The sequence below is a fragment of the Aythya fuligula genome, chromosome 2, assembly GCF_009819795.1.
Source record: "Aythya fuligula isolate bAytFul2 chromosome 2, bAytFul2.pri, whole genome shotgun sequence".
Lineage (NCBI taxonomy): Eukaryota > Metazoa > Chordata > Aves > Anseriformes > Anatidae > Aythya > Aythya fuligula.
The window spans coordinates 13,186,645-13,213,606 of record NC_045560.1 but is presented as its reverse complement, the minus strand read 5'-3'; positions in this window follow the sequence as shown (position 1 = coordinate 13,213,606).

The window sequence follows — 26,962 nt, the reverse complement described above, 5'->3', positions numbered from 1 at the left end:
AACACAAAATCCATTCTCTCAGCTTTGTATAGCTAGTAAAATGCACTGATTGTCCATGGTGGGGAGCAGGGGGAATGAAGGAGGGCAAGTGAAATGTTACTATGATTCCTATTTCATGATTGAAATTGCAAGGGTAAAAGCAATAAAGTGATTTGCCTAAGGTGATGCAGAAAATGCCAGGAACTGAATCCAGACCTCCTGAGTCACAGCCCAATGCCTTAATCAGCTGACCATGTTTCCAAGCATTTGGCTTTACAAAATCAGCTGGCCTGATTTACTGGCAAAGTCTTATGATAGTGATTTTTCCCACTACAAAAAGTCAGTGACCTAAAAAAAAAAAAAAAAAAAAAGTATGTAGAAACATATCATACTGGAGAAAATACTGCAAAATAAAAATAATAATAATTAAAAAAAAAAATAAAAATGGCAAAAACAGGAAAAAAAAATGGAAAAACAAACAAACAAACAAAAAACAGGATATTAATAGAAACCAGGCTTACTGGTAGTGCAGGACCCGTTTCAGCAACACTGCAAGTCATGTGGCTACAATTTGTCATTAGAGTGAAAGACAGGGATCTGACCACAGAGAAAACATCTGCTACTTGTCAGCTGTCACTTAGACAATGGGAAAGGTCTAAGAAAGAGTTTGGAGTACTTTGCTTGTTATTCTTAGGCTGCTGCAGAACCACTTTCTTTTTCAAAATACTTAGCTCTATCTGAGGAAAGAAACTGGATTTCATCCTTACTTTGCTTGAATTCTGTTGAGTGAACTTCAAGTAGAAATCTGCCAGTGTAAGAGAACAATGCCATTAATTACAGTAGTTAATATTCAGAATTGGTGAGAATAGAATTTTAAAGCTATCTATTAGAATTTTACTTATGTTTTAAATCAGACTGCTCCTACTCCATGCTATATATTTATTATTGTTGTTGTTGTTGTTGTTATTATTATTATTATTATTATTACTCCAGCCATTCACTTTTTGAATTATTCATGAAAATATAGAGGTAGAATAAAATATGTTATTATTTTGCTGATATGAACTTTGGATAATTGGCACAATAACATTACCTATTTCTGACAGTTTTGACTTAATGCAGTTAATGTGCTGGGTTACTGGAAAAGTCAGTGCATATATGTAGGTTTAAACACAGAACTGATGAATTAGCCCTGGAAAATACAAATAGTTTTTGCATTTTACACAGTTGTCCCAGTATCAAAATTGATATTTTATGCTATGTGGTGCCTAAGATGAGGACAGATTTATTACTAGGCAGTTTTCCGTTACAACCCAGGTCCAAGTCATGTGTTGGAAAATCAGAGGTCCAGCAATCATACCAAAGAGAGAGTGCTGGAGAAACTTTTTTTCCAAAGCTTTTTGCAATCCTATCTCCACTTCTATTTATTTTTATTTTATTTTATTTTATTTTATTTTGTCTCTTACAGATAGCAGTTGTGATCTCATCTCCAGAAGACAGGTCATTACTGGAGAGCAATGTCACATTACATGTACCGCTGTTATATACTACAGATGCATTGCAGATTTAATTCTTAAATGTAATTTCTTCAGCAGATGAAAACATTTTATTGTGCACCTTTTGGGATACCTACATCTGTTATTCTTCAGTTTCAAGGCAGATTCATGGAAAGTTGTTAGCACACAGAAAAAATGATCAACAACAACAAAGAGCCCTTCTTTTTATTGGTATTCTGTTGACACATCATAAGCATACTAAAAGCAGCATATGTCAACAAGTCTGCAATGTGTGCATTTAATTGTCTCCCAGTTTAACCCACAAATTGTATTTACTGCTACTAAAACATCTATTATGGGAAGTGTTTCATTTTGTAAGAGCGGCATCCATGTTTTTTGGGCAAGCTCCTTCTTCTGAGATGCTGTTAAAATCTGCAGTGAGGGAGACTACAAAACTACACAACATCAACCCAGAAAACAGTAATGAAGAAAATAATTATCTCCTCAGCTGTGCCTAAGGTGGCTGTTAGATACTGATCCTATAGAAGAAGGAAGATTTATCTGGCAGGCACTATCAGACCAGATGATTAGCAGTACATCTCCCTATGTTTTCAAGTGAGCTTGCACATATAGAAACTTTTATGTATATAGTTCCCTAAAATCATGTGGAAATACTTCATCTACCTGTTGCTGATTAAAGGAAAACTCACAGGATTTGCAGTTTTTTACAATAATAATAAAAATAACAATAATAACAATAATAATAATAATAATAATAGAGTTCTGAGAGTGCTTTGTGATTTAAATATATAAACATATGTCTAAACCAAATTTAGAAAGACCTTTGGGTAGTTTTGACCATGCCTAATATGATAAGGGGGAGGGGAATTACAACATGCTTTATTTCAGCAATAGCTGAATGCAATGGCTATCTTATTCGATTTTGAATGATTAAAAGTCCAGAAGAATAAAACATTATGCAATAGAGTATAAAGCAAGCTGGAAGTATTTTGAGTAAAAAGAATCTCAGATCCATTTGTGATAGAGGAGAATGGAATAATAACTTGATGTTATCTGCCTGCATCAAAACGGGATTTTCTGTGAGTTTAGAAAAAGAAAGGAAAAAGAAACAGGAAAAGCATTATACTGGTATTGTCTTGTACTGTATGGTAGCATGTAAGAAAATAAAAAAGAGAAATGGGCCAAAAGTCATATTAATGTAATTCTGAATTAACAGACGGTAGATCAAATTTACACCTAAAGAATATCCTTCTCTGATAACAAGAAAAAAAAAAAAAAAGTGCATTGTGAATTAGCATGAATATTAAGCATGGCAAGATAAAAACACATCTCATTTCTGAGCACAAAAATATCATTGTCTAATTTCCTCTCAAATGTGTCATAAAAGTACCTTTTATTCAGTTTTTTGAAAGAAAAATGAATCCCATTACACTTCTCAGTAGTATAGTTATGCAATTCAATGGGGGATAAAATGTCATGATTTAATAAATAGGATAAAGATTAGTAAAATAATCTAATCACTGGTCTCTCTTTTTTTCAGTCATCACTGATGAAGGAAAAGAGCAGGAGAGGAAGATTAATTTGAGGCTTTATGCCAATATGGGTCAGTAGCCCACAGCTTTCCTCTTTTTCGTAAGTGCTTCAGTGCTTCAGTACAGAGAAGATCACTGAGAATGAGCGTCATTACAAGCGTAACCCACACTTCCCTGAGCAAGCAGCAGTGGCAGCCCATTTCACCTTGCAGGTGGAACCTGGGCATGGTGAGGTCTGCTCTGCTCGCAAGAAAGAATACGGGATGCTTCTGCAGTGTTTGTGGGTACAGTCCTGAGCTTGGCCTTGGAGACTCTGCCTGGACTTAGCCATACATCTTTAAGGTTACCCAGCCAGTGCCTTTGAAAAACTCATGATACATTTGGTCCTATGGGATCTGGCTGGACTGTCCTTACTGTTCCATATTCCTTCCAAGCAATGTCACACAGCCCTGGTTGGATAGAAAAGTACACTAAACTTGGATTGATTTCAGGCTTAAAGTCTCAGATATTTCCTTGGTTTCTGGATTCCTTAATTTGTGTCCCCCATTAGAGCTACAGCACTCCCATCTCCTTGAAGGCCCACAAGCTAGTAAGTACAAGATATGTTAAGCAGGGCTGTGTAAGGCTCTGTCTCACTGTATATTTCTTAAGAGGAACATGTTGTCTGAACGCCTACACCACTATTCCAGGCACTAGGCATGTTGAGTTAATTAGAAGCATTTGATGTTACCCAAGTGAGTCAGGGTTTTCAGCAGCCACATACGATACCTTCTGCTCTCACATAGTAGAGAGACAGCCTCAGCCTGAACCTGATTTCTCAGGAGTTTTGACCTCCCTTGTGCTACACCTGTCTTCCACCAACATATCCACATGGAGAATCATATATAAATCATATATAATCTGCTGTGGTGCTCTCATGTGAACTGCCATTTGCAGGTGGCATTTTTCCTGTCTAAAATAGATGTCTGTAGCCATTTTGTTTTTATTGCTGTTGTTTGCTTTTCCTTCTTCTCATTTGAGGTTTCAATCAGTTATTCACTCTACAACCTTAAGTTGCCATCAAGTCTCAAAGTCACTGCACAGTCCAGATATACATTTTCAGATCTATCATGCTACCTATTTAGCCCCTGGCTTAAATATTAAAGGCTTCTTCTGGGTTCACTTCAGTTTTTACAATGTAATTGTCCAACACGTTAATGTTTTGTCTCTGTCACTGTGTCAGAGATGACAGGGATTTACAAGGCCAGAGTGCCGAGTCATAAAAGACACCTGGCAGCACATCAGACAGCAAATCCAGCTCTTAGGAGAAAAACTAAACTGGACACAGAAAAACAATTCAAGATTCAAAATTCTAGAAAAAGTATTTGTGATTACAAATTCCCTAAAGTTAGGGTAAATATTATTTACTTCTGAACCAAGTGCTGACACTTGGAAGTGCTGACAGAGTTTTGGGGGAACAATTTCAGCAAGGGGTCAGAAAAGCTGAATTGTTTATTACTCATACATGTTGTTATTCCTTAACGTTCATCAAAATCAGAAGCAGGCATGTGTAAAGCAAGCCACTTTTTTTTTTTTTTTTTTTTTTTTTTTTACTGTTTAATCTGCCATACTTATAAATCATTTACTGAATAAAGGCTTCTGAATGGAACAATGGTGATGTTTGATATAACAGCATTGTAATGCTTGGGCAGAATCTGTGGTCCTGTGAGGTACCTGAACAAGGGCAGTGAATGCTGTCATAGAAAAGCCTCAAGGAGCAAGATATGAGGAAGTCAAGGGGAGAAAACAGGGAAAAGGAGAAGTCAAATGATCATGACTGTGCTGGCACCATTACCTGAAGCAGAGAGCTGGAAAACCAGGACATCCCCTGCTATAGGTATACAAGGAAAAAAGTTTGTTGCTAGGACAGGAGGGAGGACAGAGCAGATCTGAATACAGGTCATGTTTTCTTGTCCTGGTGTCAGTCTGTACACACTTTTCAGGCTTTCCTGTTCCTTTCCTCCCCACTGATGTCAATTTCCCCTCTGACTCTCCATCCCAACTCTATCACCTCCTCCTCGATGTCCCATTTTCTTAATGATCTGGGCAAGGATACAGTTCCTCATGTCCAAGGTGGCAAAATTCAGTTTAGTCCACACTTCTCAAGGACCTTCAGGCCACTCTGAAGTTCATTCATGTAATATTTAAAAGCCCTAACAGTCACCTAACACCGTCAGAGCATGTGCAGATGTGTTGGCTCCCTGAGGCAACCCAAGGCAATGTTTGCTGAGTCTCAAAAGCTGTTTACCATGAAAACACAGAACTGCTCCATGGAAATCTGTTGCTGTGCCTTGCATCACACAGGCACTATGTCAATGTCCTTGCTTTTTTCCTCTTTAATCTACCATACTTATAAATAATTTACTGAATAAAGGTTTCTAGATGGAACGACGACAATGTCTGTTATAGCAGAAAAGACCTGTGTTGTGCAGCCTGGGCAGAATCTGTAGTCCTGTGAGCTATGTGAACAAGGAAGATGAATGTTGTCATAAAAAGACGACAATATGTATTAATGATTTATCTTCCTTTTATGCTGCCATTTAAAAGAACTGAAAGTCACTTCCAGAAACTTCAATAAAGTTTTTGTGCTAGTCAGGTACAACCAGTGGGAATATTGGAATTGAAGGCTGGATGAGCTGTTGACTTTGGTGAAGTTATTCAAGAGACCTGCTTCATATGAATTTTGGATTCAAAATCAAACTGGACACTTTTTACATTAAAAATTAAGTTGTTGCTGGACCTCCCTTGGCAAGGTTAATGCACAAGAAAAAAAAAAAAAAAAAAGTGAGACCCCCAGCTCCCTTTTTCATCTTCCCTTTTACAACTATGTAAAGGCATTTCTCTCCACGATTCACCCAATGGGTGTAGTTCTCAAGGACACTGTGTGCATTTCTGTAACTATTCAACTGTTTCAAACACCTGGATTATCACAGAAATCTCTAAGAATGCAAATGTTCTTTCTTTTTAGAAGAGTCATTCAAAACATCTGCCTATGGTCTTAGCTGGAGGTTGGTGAGGGATATTCTGCAAACCAATGTTAGGAATAATTGCAATGTTCCATTAGCCTGGTAGACAAAGAGTACTGCACACCTTGGTGTATGTCTGAGGGCTCCAGAGCCTAACATTAGCTGTGGCACAAGATCTATTTTCTTCAGAAAGGGCAGACCTAAAGGCTCAGCCTGTGGCTGAACAGTTTAGAAAATATCTCACCAGTCTGATACGAGTTCCTGTACTTCCCTGAACAGGCTGGGGAACCCTTTTAGTAATCCAGTCCTGTGGATTTCCCTTCTGCATAACTTGTTTTCCTTATGAGTCTCAAGTTCAAAACAATAGAGGAGTTTCCAACAATAAGGAGATTTTCAGCACTCCAAGCTTAGTCATTTCCTATTACTCAAAGTAAGAAAATGTGAAAGAGTTCCAATTTAGTCTCTGGCTAGTGGTCAAGACAATATTTATATATCTCTTTTTATAAATACTAAATTTCAGACCAGCAGGGTCGTTGCCTCCCTATGCAAATAACATGATATTTTGGAACAATTGTTTAAAATTGAATTGTAAATGGCTTTCAACGTAACATATTTTGCAGTAGACATTAATGTCTCCATGGCAACACAGAATGCTGTCCTGTTTTTGTTTTGTTTTACTGGATTTTAAAGGAAAACCCTTTGAATAGTTCCAGTGATAAGGATTATATTGTAACTACTATTGCTACACATCTACTCAAAGCAATAAGAATATTCAAAAAGCTATACTGACTGTAGCTTTGGAGATGTAAGCACATATTTAACAACTTTTATTATTATTATTTTTTTAATAATACTGAAAATTATATTAAATTCAATTTAGCTATGTCTCAGAGTCAAGAACTTCAGTTAAATAATAACCTTTCTAAGCTGAGAAATGGCACTTATTTTGATCAGTCAAATAAGAGACATATACCAAAAATCATATAACATACAGACCATACTGATATATAATTTATCTCAGTGTCTTTTTGTTGGAAAAGTGTACCTTCCTAGTTGGATTTATGTATAAGTGAAAAAAAAAAAAAAATCCTCTGGAAAATTCTTCAGGCTTTTTATCAGGCTGGATTTTTAAAGAGGATTTTTTTTTTTTTTTTAACCATCATTTCAAAATACATTTTTGTGATCACCTTTATTTAATATTCACATTATTTTTTATACTATTTTATGAAATATCAGAAGCGGTGTTACGGTGTAGTTATGGGCTCAAATAATTGTCTTGCCCTGATTTGCATATCACTACTAAACAAGAATAAAAATACTTTTGATGGTGCAATAGAGCCATATAATGATTTAGGTTACAGAGAGTCTCAGGAGGTTGTTTGATCCCACCCTTTGCTCAAAGCAGGGCTAACATTGTCATTAGATCAGGCTGCATGAGACTTTTCCAGGTGAGTTTTGCATATCTCCAATAGTGGATATTACATAGCAACCATGTCATAACACTGGGAATAGTTATTTATCTTTCCTGTATGCTACTCCTTATGATATCCAATGCAGCCATCCATTTCCTGCTGCCCCTCAGAAGTCCATATTGAGACTGGTACTGTTTAATATCTTTATTAATGACATGTACTGAGAGCAGTCCTGGGGGCTGGCTCTAGGTGAGCCTTCTTGGCAGAGGGGTTGGACTTGGTTATCTCCAGAGGATCCCTTCCAACCTCAGCCATTCCATGATTCTGTGATTTCGTGTTGCTGGATGAAATGATGAAATACTGGACATGAGCTAACAATACACACTTGCAGCCCAGAAAGCCAATCATATACTGAGCTGCATCAAAAGAAGCATGGCTAGCAGGCTGAGGGAGGTTATTTTTCCCTCTACTCTGCTCTCATTAGGCCCTGCCTGGTATATCATGTTCAGCTCTGGGTCCCCCAACAAAAGAAAGACACAGACCTGTTAGAGTGGGTCCAGAGAAGGGCTACAGAAATGATCAGAGGGCTGGAACACCTGTTCTATGAAGAAGAGAGAACTGGGATTATTTAGCCTAGAGAAGAGAAGGCTCCAGGGACACTTTATTGCAGGCTTCCAGTACTTAAAGGAGGCTTTTAAGAAAAATGGGAAGAGACTTTATTAGGGCCTGTAGTGATAGGAAAAGGGGTAATGGTTTTAAAGTAAAAGAGGGGAGATTTCAAGTAGATGTTAGGAGGAAATTCTTCACCCAGAGGGTGGTGAAGCACTGGCACAGGTTGCCCAGAGAAGTTGTGGATCCCTGGAGTTGTTCAAGACCAGGTTGGAATGGGCTTTGGGCAACCTGGTCCAGTGAAAGATGTTACTGTCCATGTCAGGGGAGTTGGACTAGATGATTTTTAAAGGTCCCTTCCAACCTAAATAATTCTATGTATCTATGGTTCTGTGATTTCTGAAGACAATAGCAGAGGTCAGTGAGAGATATTTAAATATCGAGTTGCAATTTAAAACACCATGACACTTCTTTTACATTCTCCTGATCATTAATTCCTTCAGATAACCTTCTGTTCCATTGTAAGCAATGGAGATTTTGCATCTAATTCCTGTAATTCCCTCTTTATCATCTTTTCTGTCCGTAATACATCTAAGAAAATAATATATATATATATATATATATATATATTTTTTTTTTCCAGCAATATTTCCTGTGAGCTCCTGGAATTTAATCCTTATCTCAGCTTATCTCAGTTCTACCTTGAGTTTATTCAGTTCACTTTTGTAAATCAGCATGCTCCTTCTTTGTGCTGATGTGACTTTCCAGTCAAATTCTTTAAATACCAATTCTTTAGGAAAATTCTAATATAATGTCCTAATTACTAGTAAACAATATTGGAGGAAAAATATTCCTCACTTTGAAAACTTTAATCATTTATTTCTACATTAGTTTTAGAATCTGTTTTCCAAATGGAACTCTGCAATGGAACTCTGCAATGGAATTCAAGCAATAGAAAACAGTTAAGAAACCTCCTCCTGAGACTGCAGAAGCATAAACAGTCCCCATAATCACAGAAATCATGAGGTGAAGCAGGATTAGTGTATTACAGATTGTCTGAACACTTTTTCCTACAGTAAAAAAAACAAGATTAGAACAGCTGATTTAGGGATGTCTGAAACAGAATTTTTTTCTGTATCAGTGTCTTATCATGTGATTACAGAAAAGCACATGTCTTAAAACCATAATAAATATTCTTTCATAGTTCCAAGCAGTCCTTGTTCTTTAATCAGATGACAGTTATTTGATCTAAACGTATTAAACCAGAATAGTTCATGTGTTTTCCTTCTCACTGTATGCTTTGTAAGGAGCCATAAACTACTGCAGATATGGAAAGTAATTACTAAATACAGTAAATGTAGTAGATCACCTAAACTGAGTAAATGTCCAGTATCAATATGTAAACTAGTTTGTTTCTAACTTCTGATGTGAGCATGATGAAAATCATTACTTCAATAATTATTCAATAATTATTTTAAAAAGCATTTTAATGATGTTACTCTTTTTGTATTGTTTTCTATCACATTCACAGCAGAGAACTGTGTATGGGTCGATGAATAAACATATGCTTAAATGCAGCTGTTTCACTATTGCAACAAAACTAGAAGATGTTTTAAGACTGGAAAAGCCAAAAATTAGTGTGAAAACAAAGTAGTCTAAGAAAAGGCTTCCCCAGCTCTTAATTTCTCAAGTCATGAAATATGATTTCATTAATTATCACATATGGGTAGTTTTCTCAAATTCATGTACAAAATAAAGCCAAATTAGATTTCTGGTCTAACTGCACTGACAACAAAACTACTCAGCATTAATGTAGTTACTATATGAGAAAAAACAAACAAACAAAAACAATACAAAACAAAAAACCTTTGTAAATTGAAAAAGACATAAAAACCTACATCCAAGACAGTGAGCTTTTCTCCAGAGTGGAAATTGCCTTTAGGATATTTGGTTTGGCAATACTTCTTGTAATAATAAACAGTTACTAATTTGATGTTAGGTGCTATTACGTTAGAAATAATAAGTATTACTTAATACTTTCACTTCACATACAACATAGAAATCATATACAAAAAAAAAAAAAAAAAAAAAAAAAAAAAAAAAAAGGACAGATATAGAATCATAGGATCACATAGAAACATAAATAAAAGTTCAGCTAAAATCTTGACTATTTCACGCTACTGGGCAGGATTTTCCAAATGCCTGTTCTTCTGGAATAGCCTGTGAAAACACACATTACTTCTGTTTTCTTGAAATGTCAGGCTTAATCACATAAGTAAGCCACTGAACAATATGAGCACTGATTTCATCTTACATTTTGGATTTCTAAATGAGTCACAAAATCAAAAATTTCCCACTGAAGACAAAAGAGATTTTTAACATGGCATTCATCTAATCTGATGCATCAGTGTTTTTGTTGTTGTTGTTGTTTTGGTTTGGTTTTTTTTTGAGTGCTCTGTAAGATCAGTAGAGAAATCAATAGTTTCTGAGGGTCATCTGAAGATAAATAACAAAATTTGGCAAAGTTTCTTACCTTCTAGTACTATTGGCAAGCCATAGGTGAAATTGAGGCTGATGAGGCAGATGAGAGATGAATCTTCACAAAGTGTTGGATTAGGTTTCATCTATGATGGTGACATATTTGTTCTCATTTAATTTGAGTCTGTACTTCCAAGAAGACAGAAAAGTTAGAGAAAGACAAAATGAAAAGTTAAAATGTTTGTGGGTTTTTTTGTTTGTTTGTTTGTTTGTTTTTAATAGTTTGTGGTATAAACAAAATACTGTATAGTAAAAGTAGCTATTTTTTACAACTTCTTGTTCAGAAAACAAGAATAGCCTACTCTTCTGTAATGGTCTTTACAAAGTTACAACAATAAAACTTCATGGTGTCATTCATTGTCACATAATCTGTAGTTATTTCCATACAATATAAGCAATGTTAAAACACCTTTTTCTTCCCACACTGGAAACTTGTATGAATCCTCCCCCAGTCCATGCTTGTTTAGAACACATTTATATAGCAAAGTTGTAAACTCAGTAACGTACGGTGATTTATCTTGGGAATACATACCCAAGAGTAACTGCAATGCAATATGGCAGGAAAATAAGAGATCTGGACCATCTGGGTGAAAATATGTGGCTTTGAAAATTGTTTAGAAAAAGTTGACATATCTGGATGTGAAAAGCTCTGAATTCAGCTGAGAGTTTTGTCACTCATTTACTTACTAACTTTTGTCATGACATTGATAGTTGATTTTCAGAGTCACATAGTGCTCACATCTTCTTTATAGTCAAATAACTAGGGAATTAGGCTAAAACTTGTTTTCCCCATCTGAGGGTGATGTGCATTCCACAAGTATTTAATAACTGTGGAACAAGAACTAATGGGTTCTTTAGTTATCTTTGCCTCACAGAAGTCATAAATGAGAAATAGTCAAATTAGCATAACCATTGCAGAGCCTCTCTCAGCTATGCTATTTCTGATCATAATATGAACATAATGATACAAAATAATAACCCCCTGCCTGAAACTAGAGATCATTTGTTATATGCAATATTCACTTAATTATAAAAAAAAAGATTTGTTTCCTTATTCAATGTTAGCAATGTTTATATTCTTGCTCAGAAAAAAATATAAAGTTAAAGGTGAACTAGTGGTGTTTACAAATAAAGCTGAAGCTTTATTTGTAAACTGAAACAAAATGCATACTTTTTTTGTCTCATTGGAAAGGCAAAAGAGAACAGGCTGCTAAAACAATAAAAATATATTCTTATCAGTTGTTGTTGTTGTTGTTGTTTCTTTTTATGGTTTGTTTTTTCTCTGAAACTCCTCTGGTATTTATCATGGGATAAAAAGGGCAAAAAAAAAATCTTTACTGGAAACTATAACATCAAGCCCAGGCTTTGATGTTATAGATGATATCAAATAGATCTGCTAAGCAAAATAGTGTCAGAGTTCTCAAAATAAGCTGAATCCAGAATTTTCATAACTACAAATTTTAATGTGTCATTGTTCAAAATGTTAGGATGGATTCTGATAAAATCTACGATGATGTTCAAATAAACTTCAAGGAAAGTCAGACACATTTCACTGCTTTTTGTTTTATTTTGTTTTGTTTTGGCTGAAAAGGTGGCTGAAGAGGCCTCTGCTTTTCAATGTTTCATCTTTGTTTGTTAGTCAAGAAGTCACCATGAAGTAAAATATTACATGATGGCAACTCAGGTGCTGGTAGTGTCAACTCACATAGTTTAATCCATTCAGCACTGCACAGTTGACATACTTTCACGTCACCCTGAATGTGTCTTCTTATACCTATATTCAGTCATATATATTTTTTAATATCTTAATATCTTTTTTATTATTATTATTAATTATTTATTTATTTTTTATTGTGGAGACCAAAACAATATTTGAGGTGAGGCTGCACCAAAGCTAAACATAGTGGGAGAATCTCCTCTTTTGAGCAACTGGCTATGCAGGGTTTGATGCACCCCAAAATGCAGTTTGCCCTCTTGGCTGCCAGGACACATCGCTATCTCAAGCTGAGCTTGCTGTCAGCTAGCACTCCCAGGTCCCTTTCTGCAGAGCTGCTCTCCAGCCACTCATCTCCCTGTGTGTACCTGTGTCGAGCATTTCTTTGTCCAAGCACCTTTGCAGCACCTGGCATTTGCCCCGTTGAATTTCATGCCATTGCTGATTGCCCCCATGCTACAATCTATCTAGAACTCTCTGCAAGGCCTCATCTCATGTAGTCTAGGGGAGATTTATTTTTTTTTTAAACATTAGAGAACTGTTCGATTAAATCAAAATAGTCAAGCACACTGCATAAAGTTAGTTCCCCATCCCATGAGTGAAGCAAAGATGAGAAAAAGCCAGAAATGTTGCTTCCCCATCCTATCCTCCAGCACTATGCAGAACGGTCCCACATGACGTCCTGGTTTCCATATTTGAGAGAGGTGGATTTGATGGGTGGAACATTCAGTGGATAAGGAATTGGCTTGACCACCCAGAGCACGGTGGTCAATGGTTCCACGTCCAAGTGGAGGCTGGTGATGGGTGGCGTACCTCAGGGGTCTGTCCTAGGACTTGTACTGTTTGCTATCTTTATCAATGACATAGTGGGATTGAGTGCACCCTCAGCAAGTTTGCAGATAACACCAAGCTGAGATATGCAGTTGATACAGTAGAGGGAAGGGATGCCATCCAAAGGGACCTGGACAAGCTTGAAAAGTGGATCCAAAGAAGTTCAGCAAGCCCAATTAAAAGGTGCTACACCTGGGCCAGGGCAATCCCAGACATGAGTGCAGACTGGGAGAAGAACTCATTGAAAGCAGCTGTGCAGAGAAGGATTTGGGGGTTCTTCTTGTGGATGAAAAGCTTGACATGAACCAGCAATGCATGCTTGCAGCCCAGAAGGCCAACTGCATCCTAGGCTGCATCAACAGAGGAGTGGCTAGCAGGGGAGGGAGGTAATTGTCCCTTTCCACTCTGCCCTTGTGAGGCCCCACCTGGAGTCTTGCATCCAGGTCTGGGAAACCCAGCACAAGGATATTGAGCTGTTAGAATGGGCCCAGAGGAGGTCCACAAAGATGATTAAGGGGCTGGAGCACCTCTCCTATGAAGAAACACTGAGAGATCTGGGGCTGTTCAGCCTGAAGAAGAGAAGGTTCTGAGGTGACCTTATTGCTGCCTTTCAGTGCTTACAGGTAACCTATAAAAAAGTTTCTCTTTGTTCAATCAGATAAAGACAATACAAGACAATAGTTTTACACTAAAAGAGGGGAGATTTAGATTAGGACATTCTTCACTCAGAGGGTGGTGAGGCACTGGAACAGATTGCTCTGAGAGGTTGTGGATGCCCAGTGACTGGAGGTGTTCAAGACCAGGTCAGATGACGCCCTGAGCAACCTGATCTAGTGTGTTGCATCCCTGTCTATGGCAGGGGGTTTGGAATTAGATGGTCTTTAAGGTCCCTTCCAACCCAAGCCATTCTATGACTCTATGATCCGCACAGGAGGAAAAATCCCTTTTGAAAGATATACAGTAAATATATTTGAATCCATCCCAGATGCACACAGTAAGTAGAAGATCAAACTGTCATCTTTGAGTCAAAGTAATTAAATCCCACCCTTATCTAAGATAGATTTTAGAATATTAGGAAACCCTAAAACTTACCACATGTCTCTGAAATACAACGTCTCAGCAGCAATCTAAAAGTTTGTGTTATTCAAGGTAAAGTGCATTAAGACAAAGTAGAAATAAGGCAAACTAAGAAAAATCTGGGTGTCTTTTTAAAGTTTTGATTACCAGTGAAATCTGAACAGAATTTCACAACCCAGATAAAAAGTCACATAACAAACATCTACCCTGAGGGAGCTCCCTGCTTCAAATATCAAAATCTCTCTGAAAACAATAAGCATAAAACTGTACTTAGGTTTTACTAAGTAACAAATTTTTACAAATCAGCACATCCTCGCTCCTGCTTCTGTTTCACAGGAGAACAAAATCCAAAGTATTAGTTAAATGTACATGGACTCACACCACTCCCAAAACAGCAAAAGTGGAGGAAGCACTGCACAAACTTGAGGATGCAGCAGAAATGTGGAGAAAAATGTAAAAGAGGAAAAAGAAACAAAGGGATCTCCTTCCTGGATTTTTCTGTCCCCAAAGTAGTTTGGGGACTCCTTTGTTACCATTTGGAGTCTGGCAAGAAAGAAGACTGGAGCAGAGAGCACCCCTACTGGAATGACTGGTCTCTAACACCAGCAAAACCAGAATGAGGAACTGAAGCAGCCTGGATGATGTGCCTGGAGGAAGTCATGCCTCCATGTGCCTCTGCGCTTCTAAGAGTAAACCTCACAGTTACGTAAACAGATGAAAGACCTTTCTGATACTTTTTAATCTAAGATAAAGCTACCTAGATTTAGTCCTATTTAAAAGTAGAAAAAACAAAGAATACTTACAAATTTGATCTGCTAAAGAAATCTGATTTAGCACACATGGACACATTACTTAAGCAGAGCAACCAACAGCACAACTTATAATCAAAGTTGTATCTTTCTCTCCATATATACATAAATCTTTTCATTTATATATAATACTATAAATAAGACAGAATCCTTCCATGCCCTACAGGAAAAATATGACATCTGATTATGGGAAGTACCCGTTACTAACTACAACTGAGTAAATATATCAAATGACTATTAGAGAACAAGAGACATGCCAAACTATGAAAAACAGATACCTGGCTGTAAGTGCTATAAATTATAACATAAATAAAGCTTACCCAATTTCTTTAGCTATGTAGCTAAAGAAAGGTAAAGAAATGTAACTATGTAAGCTTTCCGTACATGAGAGGAATTGTAAGAGCTCATTTGTGCCTTGAGAAATTATGGAATGGAGTTTATAGCTCCTATACCTCTAATCACTTCTCATGATCATTATGCAAAGCCCTGCCTCTCTCTAATATTTTCCTGGTATTCTGGAGAGCTTTTAGAGAATTTTTTTCCTCTCAGATATGTCCCATGGATCTTTCTTCCATCCACCTGAATACATCAGTCTATATTCATAGACCCTGTATTATGCAGTCTCCACACAGAGATCATATGGAGAGCTACATGTTCTCCTGAATCTCCAGTCTTGATGGCAGAAAAATTCACTTAAATTATTGATACTTGACTGCTCTAAAAGTACAACATAAATGCCTCTGGAGGTATTATTTGTGCATAGTGAATGTGAGAATCTTTGCAGCTTTGCTTACCCATGCTTAAGTTGCTAGAAAGGCTAACATTTGCGTACTTATTTATGTGCTACCCTTCTCATCCTTAGCAGTATGACCACCCTACAGAAGAAAAGCAAGCAGCTCAGAAAATTCCTACAGAAAAACAACATCTTATAAACTGGAAGCTCTTTATTATCACTGAAGAAAGAGGCATAAATACTCAGTGAAAAGAACTGAAATCATAAAAAGAAACAGACACACACACATACACACACACACACACACACACAAAAGAGGAAACAAAGATCAATAATGAAAAACACATCCCTTCAAGCATGGGGAAATGAAAAATGAAGAAACAATAGACAATGCTTTCTGGCCTAATACAATCAAGTCCTAAAATCCACAGCTAAATCCACCAATCTTACCTTTCTTCGTCAGTTACATTTCTCATTTGTTTACCTCATTAACCATTAAGAGAGATTTAGTAAGGTTTGTGGGCTCTAACAAATGCCTCCAAAGCAGACTTGATTTAATTAGAAGACAAGCTATGATATTTATGATATTTATGATATACTTGTAACGGACTTCCTATTTGAGATAATACTCTTTTATTTTATCCTGTTGCCAAAATATTCTACATAGTGTACACTAGGCTAAATTCCATATAAATGTCTGATTTTCTAGCACCTTGAAAACTATGATGAGTCTTTCCACTAAAATTAATAGGCTTTTCACAGTGTTCAGGGTCTCAAATGCAACCTGAGCAAGAAAGCATTTTTGTAGAAGGTCAATATTAGATATCCTGCACAGAATTTTTTGATTAATCCTTGGGGGAATGGTTAATCTAATTGGAAATGGTGAACATGATAACTGAGAAGTGCTAATGCACGGTATAAACAAGTGAATTTGCCAGAAGAATTCTGACTGAAAAATATCACTTCAAGACTAGTTGCTGAAATGTTTTGATCCACTGTGGAAGATGTGGATTGCACCCCTCTATGTGGCAGGTGTTCACTGGCAATGTAGTAGAAAGACTGAAAGTGGAACAGGCTCAGGGTTACCCTTCCAAATAAAGGCAACATTTTAGTATAGCTGAATTAGTGTTTAGAGGTAAAACAGAGGAACCACTTTACCTTCCAGTGCATACCTTCGCTGCCTTTTTTGCCATCTTCTGTCCAAAGCATTTCTGTCTCCCTTTCTGATGTTTGTGCAACTCCTCTCCATTTCATCTCCAACTCCTCTCCAACTCATCTCCATATGAACAGGAGATGTCCCTTATCCAGGTCTTCTCTATCTTGCTCTTAATTAGACCCTATTTTTATTTTTTTTTTCTGGGACCACTGGAGAGCCCAGTAGCAAGAAAAAAGTCTTTTTGTTTGTCATTCTCTAAACATATACAAGAACTATACTGTGTGTTGAATAGGTCTGTAAGGAAATGTGAAAAACTAGAAGCAAGTAGCCAGGAAGAAGATGAAGGCATTGGAAAGACTGGTTCAACTGGTTCAACTAAACCAGACAGTGAAGAGTAAATACAGAGAAAATAAGGAGCTGTAAAACTGCCTCTTTCTGTTGCTTCTGTGATTACATTCTTCTCCCATATTTCATACACATTCCTATGGAAAAAAAAAAAAAAAAAAAAAAAAATAAATAAAAAAAAAGTAAAAGAAAAAAATGGAAATAGAAAAGGAAATAAAAAAAATGAAAAGGGCAGGGGAGGGGAGGGGAGGGGAGGGGAGAGGGGAGGGGAGGAGAGGAGAAATGGTTAAGCTGCTGTGAAATATTAAAAGCATTTGAAGACTTGTTTCCTAAAGGAAAACAAAGAATGCGGAGCCAATACAAACTAATACCAATCAACATACCACTCACTTAATAGGGATTTGCCAAACTTCTTAATAGTATAAGATATTCTTATCAAAAATATCATCTACACAGGTGTAAATGACTTTGTCCTCATGGTGAAAAGAGTGTAAAGAATATGAGAAGTTTGCAAAACACCTGAGGAGAGGGTTCAAAGAGGCCAGAACCAGGCTCTTTTCAGTGGTGCCCTCTGATAAGACAATGGGCAACGGGCACAGACTGCAGCACAGAAAGTTCTGTCTGAATATGAGGAAACACTTCTTACCATGAGGATGATTGATCCCTGGCACAGAGAGTGAGTGGAGTCTCCTCCTTGGAGATTTTCAAACGCCTCCTAGAAATAGACCTTGCTCTGGGCATCCTTGCTTGTGTAGTGGGTTGGACCAGATGGACCCAGAGGCCCCTGCCAACCTTAGCCATTCTTTGATTCTATGATGCCTTCTGGGCAGAACTAAATTCACAAATACATTTAAGTTTTCAGCTGACGAGTGACAATGGTCCCCAAAACCTCTCCCTCTTGCCAACTTAAATTATTGCATTGGTGTTTAGAGGTAAAACAGAGGAACCACTTTACCTTCCAGTGCATACCTTCACTGCCTTCTTTTCCATCTCCTCTAAAAACCAACTCTTAAGAAATAAATTATTACATTTCCAATACACCATGAGATATCTTTAATGCACATTTACCCAAATTTCTGACTATTCAGATTCAAAGGAATTTTCAGCACGCCCAAAATTTGTTTTCACTTGAAATCATAATTCTTTAAAATTTTCAATATATAATTAAAATTTGAAGATATTACATTTTCTGTTTTTTGTTTTTGTTTTTGTTTTTGTTTTGCTTAAAAGAAAATTCTTTTTTGTTTTAGATCTTTAGTCTGATGTTCCTATTATTTTACATATATTTACCATTGTTCTGAAATATTGAGAAAGAATATTATTGTATTAGATGAGAATGCAAAAATTAAAATCTTAAAATGACACCCTATTGAAATTCCAGAATTGTTAATCAAAATTCCAACATCTTATCTTCCTCTGGAAAAGAAATTAGTTTGTTTTTCCTTATAAAAACTTTGATCAAAAATGATGCATTGTTCTAAGCATTTCAGTTATAGCAATCTTAACTAATTATTTATTATTGATAAATAAACCATTTAATGGATAAATATAGTCCAAAACTATTGGATACCCAATATAGTCCAAAGCTATTGGGAGGGACTTCTGTTGCACAGTGTAGGCATTCACACTTTTGAAAAACAGCATGCTGCTTACAGAATCACAGAATCACAGAATTTCTAGGTTGGAAGAGACCTCAAGATCATCAAGTCCAACCTCTGACCTAACACTAACAGGCCCCACTAAACCATATCCCTAAGCTCTACATCTAAACGTCTTTTAAAGACTTCCAGGGATGGTGACTCCACCACTTCCCTGGGCAGCCTGTTCCAATGTCTAACAACCTTTTCGGTAAAGAAGTTCTTCCTAAGATCCAACCTGCTTTTCCTTATGTGTCCAAGTATAACCTTTTTTTTTTTTTTTTTTTACCAGATTCAGAGTGTGGCTCTACAATATACACTAGCACATCAGAGGTAAAAAGATGTAAAAAGTAACAGATGTTTAAAGATGTTTTGATATTTTATTCCTACTGATAACCTTTCTCACTCAGCTCTGAAAATATATCTTCTTCATGCATCTATGGTTAGAAACTTTTTTTTTCCTATAATTTGAAAATAGTTTTTAGGTGAAGTTTTTACAACTTCTATAAAGTTGTAAAACCACCATACAGTTACCCAAAGCTCCTGGCAAGTTGCCCATGTGGTCCTCTATCCCGCGAGTGGTGGGTTCTCACACCCTTCTTCCCTGGTTCTCCCACCCTTCCTATATACATTTCATTTTACCATAAGTAATTTCATTTGCATTCTTTGCATTCTTTATGTTCTCAAAGGCAAAAGAATTGCAAAGCCTTTGTCAACAGTCTCGTTTACTCCTTACAAGAAAAGCCAAATATACAAATTTCTGGAAAAAAATATTATCTCAGCAGAGAACACTTCCTAAGAGCAAAATCATTTGATCTTCATCCTATGACTTCTTCTTATGTGAATGGCAGCCTTGAAGTCAACACTATGACACAAGACTGTTTTTCATGAGCTAGGTTTGAAGATGTATGATCATATGACTATGTATACTACATTAGTTAAAGCACAGATTTTCAAGACAAGCTGAAGCACTTATGCACCTAGAACCAATCAAAATTCATGACTTCCTATGTCTCTTGGATGACTTTGAAATTAATAAAATACAATACAATAAATCATGTTTTAATTAGATATCTTACTTATATTTTTTCATATTGACTTTTATATTTTCATATGGAAACATCACCTATGTTGTAAATTTTTGTCTTCTTAAAAAAGAGATCTTACGAATTAGTATGAGAAAAGGTGATTTTATCATCAAGCAAAATTAATTCAGATAACAGATAAAAGTCATTTAAATATTCTTGAATTTTCATTCACTCCAATTTTGGGGTATAAAATGTAGAGTATTTAACTGGATTTTGTTGTTGTCGTTGTTCTATTTTTTTCCCCTTAGGTCAATGATTTTGTGTCAGTGCTTTGACCGTATCAGAATGGAATTCATCACACACAATTTCAGAGGTCTAGAAGTTGGATATCCAAGTCTAACATATTCTTATTCCCCTAAAGTCAGTAAAGAGACACAGGCATCTCTAGAGGGCAGTTTATCTGATCTGTCCCAGACACCTGTCTCAGAAAGAGATGAATCGCTGTCTGGAGGTGGTATTTCTCTGCACTGACTATTAAAAGAGTGTATAATAACTGCCTTAGTCACTTTGTAACTTAGTTACCATGTTAGATGCCTAAACTAGGGCAGAAGGATCTCTTTTTAGGTGACATTTTTACTTTTAATACATGCCAGGTTCAAAAGAGTAGTACCAAGCAAATCAACGTGTTTGTCTGCTGTTCCACTTTCTATATATGTATATATGAACATCTGTTTTGGAAGTTAATAAAAGTATTTCTTCAGATTCTTTCCTTAATGTTGTTTTTAGCAAATTTCTCCTTATATAGTAAATGCCAGATATCTCTTGAGATACTCCATGCAAATGCATGCTTGCCAGTCCTTGGAAACCTGTTGTATCTTGATTTCCCAGTCGTCATGTTAAAGCAGTGTAATGCCAAGGCGCATGTACATGCAAGCATGGAATGTAATAAACTACAAAGTGCCAAATTTAAAAAAAAAAAAAAAAAAAAAAAAAGAAAGAAAAAAATATAATTTTTATAAGAGAACACAGAATGCTACAGGCTGAAATCTTTCAAAAGCAAATGTACTTCACTAAAAATGTGTTCAGACATGGGAAAATGAGTAACATGAGGTTTTGATAAGAGACTGGAGCAAAATATTTTGAAGAGTGTTTGTGGAGAAACTCATTAACTTTCTCTGCATGTTTTGAAAGGTTATATGGATTGTTGCACTGCTGGCCTTTCACATCTGGTGCTTAAGGTTTAGAACTCCCCTGTTCAGGTTTTGTGACTCTAAAATCTTGATTACAGCAGTTATGCTACAATAAAGTGAAGAATAAAAAGTGCCTGCCTCAAAGCAGCCATAGGGCTTTGTAAGCAATAGAGACAGTAACCTAGTGAGATAAGGGGGAAGAAGAGGATTAAAGGAAAGGGGCAGAGATAAGAAATTCAGTCTTTGCCATTAGCTTTCACATGTAATATTTAACGGTGTGCAAGGCTTGTTTTCCACTGTTCTCTCTTCTCAATTTCATTTTGGTCTACCATGCATGAACAAGAACTGAAAATATTAAATGACTACTGGCAGGACCAAAAGGCTTCTGCATCACTATTGTCATTTTTGCTGCTATATATTGACCATGAACCATTGAAAGAAAACTAGGAAGCCTGTGGGGGCACCTTATCTAATGTCTGTAAGCCTGGGGTTTGCAGACATCAGAAAATACCCTGCAAATGAAACAAAAACAAAAACAAAAACAAAAGAAAACAAAAAAACTAGCTCATCAAATATAGATTCCTATGCCTAGGAGAAAGTAAACAAAAGCAGGGGGAAATACAGATGATAAATATGCAGAGTTTAGTTTGCCTTTATTCCTGAGTTTAAAAAAAAAAAAAAAAAATCTGGAACAATGCGACAACTGACATGCTATTGTGTTTTGTTTTGGTTCCAAAAAGCTGGGAGGCATGAAAGAGGTGGAGGCTGGGAGGCCTTTAAAAAGGTTGGAAGGCATTGATGTAATACATCAGTCTGAGCTGGTACAAAATGTGTTATTTTTATAGTGCTACATGAAGATATTTGTCCAACCTGTTTTTGAAAAATTGCAAAGATCATGATTCCACACAGAATTGTATGTTGGTGTCATAGTTTCTTACCTAAATAATCTCTGCAACAATAGGGCAACTGCTTCTTGCCACCCCCAGTGAGAATTGAACTGATAGATATTTACATGTTTTAAACACAAATTTTTTTATATACTTTATCGATACTATGACCATTCTCTCTGCATGGCCACCTAAAGTTCTGTCTCTCTTTTGTCACCTAAGTGTTTTTTGTTTTGTTTTGTTTTGTTTTAGATTAAATATAAATAAATACATCTTTCCGACTTTCCTTAAAGGAAATAAATCTTTCATCTTATTTTCTGTCTTGTCTATATCTTTTCTGAGGTGTGGTGCTCAAAACATCCCTTCTGAAACTTCTTCATTTCTGAGAAGGGTGGAATAATTATTCCCTTGTCTGATATATGAGACTTCTATTAACATATCTCAAATGAAATTTGTACTTTGCAATAACATCACTATATTGATTCATATTTGTTTGAAATGCACTGTACCACTTGCATACTTTTCTGTAGTGTTGATGCCTCCCTTACCTTCCCCAGTCTCCATTTAAGAAATTGATTTCTTCTTAAACGTAATGGATTTTAACTCAGCCATGCAGGTGCTATTCTTAAAGTTCTCAAAGTTCTACAGTGCTTCTATTGTACCTTTCTAACTTAACCTTAAATCTGTACTTGCAAAATGGAGGAAAGATTCAATTACTGTATCAGATGTCTGAATTTGCATCGTTTGTTCCACAAGCATAGGAAATGCTCACAGAGCAATCATGGTGAGTTTTCAGGGGAAAGAAAATCTGCTAATTACAGAATCACAAAATGACCAAATGGCCAAGCTTGGAAGGGACCTCTGAAGATCATCTAGTCCAACCCCCATGCCAAGCAGGATCACATAGAACACATTGTGCAGGATGGTATCCAGATGGGTTTTGAGTATCTCCAGAAAAGGAGACTCCACAACCTCTCTTCCAGTGCTCTGTCACCCCCACAGTAAAGAAGTGCCCCCTCATATTCACCTGGAACCTCCTGTGCTTCAGTTCATGCCCATTGCCTCTCATCTTGTCACTGGGCACAACTGAAAAGAGACCAGCTCCATCCTCTCAACACTCTCCCCTTAAATATTTATACACATTGATGAAGTCTCCCCTCAGTCTTCTCTTTTCCAGGCTAAACAGGCCCAGTTCTCTCAGCCTGTACTTGTACAACAGCTGCTCCAGTCCTCTCATCATCTTCGTAGCCCTCTTCTGGAGTTGCTCCAGTAGTTCTATGTCCCTCTCATCCTGGGGAGCCCAGAACTGGACACAGTACTCCAGGTGAGGCCTGAGCCGGGCAAAGTAGACAGGGAGGATCGCCTCCCTTGATCTGCTGGCAACACTCCTCCAAATGCAACCCAGGATCCTGTTAGCCTTCTTGGCCATGAGGGCACATTGCTGACTCATGGTCAGCCTGCTGCCCACCAGGACTCCCAGGTCTCTCTCTGCAGAGCTGCTCCCCAACAGGTCAGCCCCCAGCTTATTCCCCCCCAGGTGCAGGACCCTGCACTTTTGCTTATTGAACTTCATTCTGTTCTTCTTGGCCTAACCTTCCAACCTGTCGAGGTCCCTCTGACACATTCTAATATATTCACTGAATTCAAAGTCACCAATAGAAATAACATTTGTTTTTATTTAATTTCCACATTAATTATTTAATTTATTTATGTATTTATTTTCAGAATCTTTTGAATTTTGGGAAATGCTTGTGGATTGCTCATTACTGAGGACGGAATAAGTCTTCTGGTTCACAAGTATACTGACTGCTCGCTCCATCAGAGTCATTATTATATTTCTTCTGAACAGATCTCAGTAGAATCTGGCTAGGAGTGCTGTACTCATCTGTCAGGAAACTCCTGTGGTTTACCAGCCTCTTACACACCCTTCTTATGGTAATATATAGGCCTTATTTTGTTATGTAATCTTCTTACATACACTTATAAATGTAATAGGGCAACACATTCTTTATGGCTATTCCAATAATACAACATCTTATTTCAAAATTTAGGTTTGTATGTACTGAAAGGATTAAAGAAACAATGTGCCTGACTCAGTGCATCACAAGAGAAGAAAAAATCACATGTGAAGTCACAGTAGCATTTTACAGAGAAAATTAGTGGAAATTTACAGTTATTTGTGAAAAAAAAAATATGAATTGTGGTACTACTTGGAGGTAGAACTCAATGAAAAGGTTTACTCATATTGTAATATTGTCTAACCTATTTTCTTCTTATTTCCATAAACTCATTGCCTGGCCTGGAAACATTCATTTGTACATGATTGTTCTCACTGTATGCAAAATTTTTTGGCAACAAAATCTATCTCTACAGAAAGATCTCTGTGATTTTTCCAGCACATTTGAAAGCAGCTGACAATGTAGTTTCTATCTATTATATTTAATGTCTGTGTTTCCAAACACATTTAATCCATTTTAATAGCACTCTCTGCAACTTCACTACTTCGTATTTTTATTCTGTTAGATGTTACGGGTTAATTGGGTTCATCTAAACTCAATGTTTTGATTGAAGGTCTCCAAGAAAATAATCAAATGTTATAGGAAGAACTACTGATGAACCAGTATGATGAATTCTAACACACGGAGAACTACTGCCATTGTTATGTGCTTTCTTATAAGATGTTATAGATCCTGGTCATATTCTACCATTTAATTACAATACACTTGTGAAAATAATAGTACCAACTCTGGTATTGTTGCCAAATTGTGGTTGTGATAATTGGACATTGCTAATTTAAATATTTCTTGAATATCCATACAAAAATAATATTTTAAAATTTCCATTCTTAATGTTATGTCATTCATGTGTATGTTTCTCTTCAGAAAATCATTAAAGTGAATATTCAGTAATCTAAATTTCAGGGTTTTTTTTATTCATGCAGATAGACTGACTCACTCCACATTGCAAACCACCACATTTCACAAGATATCCCTACTCTTGGACTCAACATCCTGTATTTGACTAAATAATTAAGTATTAAATCACATTTAATTTCAATGACTTAGGCTAAATAAGCATTTCAAGTTGCATATGATAATGGTTTTGTCATCACCACGTCTGACCTTTATGTGGTAGACATATTTTGTCAATGGTAATTTTATGTTTATTTCCACTTCATTAATGAAAATATCGAATGCCATATAACACAAGTATTGTGTGTATGCACAGAAGGAGCATTCCATTAGATGATTAATCCCCATGGATGACTGATTTTTTTCAATGTGTTAGTTATTTTTTAATCTCTTTAATATACACAGTGTTAATATTATATGGCAATAATATCTTGACCAGAATGTCAAGAGAGAGAACTATTTTTAGATATGTCTATAGTTTTCATTAACATTTGAGATATTTCTTCTACAGTTTATGCAACCAAAGGTCACTTGATTTTATATGTTCCATCTTTTTCCAGTTACAATAATGCTTGCAATAGACAATCAATAGGAAAATTACTATTGACTTGAGCAGCTGACTTTAAGAAAGGAAGAAAAAAAAAAAAAAAAGGAAAAATTACAGTTTTGTCTATAAAAAGAAACTTTACTCGAGTTTTCTTTTCAGAAAAAAAAAAAATAAAATGTAAGAAAATAGAAATATAAAATTCAATGGAGAAAAAATGTAGGTTTTTGACTCCACCAGTTCCAAAGTTTGAAAACAGATTCAGCCTCATTGCTTCTCCTCAGGTAACTCAGAGACATGTCCCCACATACTAAAATTAACTCCACAACCTCCCTGGGCAGCCTGTTCCAATGCTTCATCACTTTTTTTTTTTTTTTTTTTTTTTTTAGGAAAGTGCAGAATTTGGAAATAACATTAGGTCAGCTTCTGACATCGCTACACATGCTGAAAAACAATTTTAAAACTGCTTCTCTGAATTCAAGTAAAAAGCCACTGCTCAAAGGAGATCCCAATGAAGACCTTATAAATTAAGGATTATGCAAATATATACTAGGAATGTGTTTTCTTGTCATATGCAGGAAGAACATCCTTATCCTCATCTGCAAACATATAAGTTGAATCCTTTGAATCCTTGACCATTGGCTTCCTTCATTTGTTGGAAAACATTTATTTTTTTTCTGCAGTAGTTTAGAAAGCTGTGCTTTTAAATAGGTCATCAATGTCTTTAATCTTAATTTAATATGTATCAGCAGTCTATCTAGAAGGCAGATTTCAAATTGGTGGTTATTCAAGCTTTTCTATTTAAAATATGTTATATCTGTAATGAGGAAATCACTCCTGGAACAGTTGCAATATTAATACTATAATTTTAGTTTTCTTATAGATTTTTTCCTTGATCGAGTACATTCATGTGCGTGTATCTCTGAAAACATTTTGAAAACAGTAATAATGGCTAGTTTGTGGAAAATTAACATTTATATTCCATCCTGAATTTGTGCAGAATGATACATATGATACATGGGATACTCACAGATAGGATTAGTTAACCTCAATTGATGTATTCTGTAATGGTTTCCTTGAAAATATTGGGATAATAATGAAAACACCAAGCTTTAATAATGAAGCTATAAAGAAACTTCCACTGACATTGCACTACATTACCTTTCCTTTGGACAGATTGTATAGGATGCCAAGTCATCCAGTATTGTAAAATATTGTGTTTACCTTCTGGAGTAATATGAAAGGTTGCAAATAAAACTTCAATAGCAAAAAAAAAAAAAAAAAAAATACAAAATCCATGACTCATTTGTAAATTAGAAGTCACTAGAATGTCCTAAACTCATGTTTGGATGTTTTTTAACTTCTTGTAGGCCATATATCTTGTGAGTATTTTCATGTGTATATTTGTAAATATTTTTGATAAATTAGTGGAGTTACAACAATAATAAAAGTTGTCTGTTGTATAAGAATAAGGCGTTAATAAGTATTTAGGATACTATTGATTTAC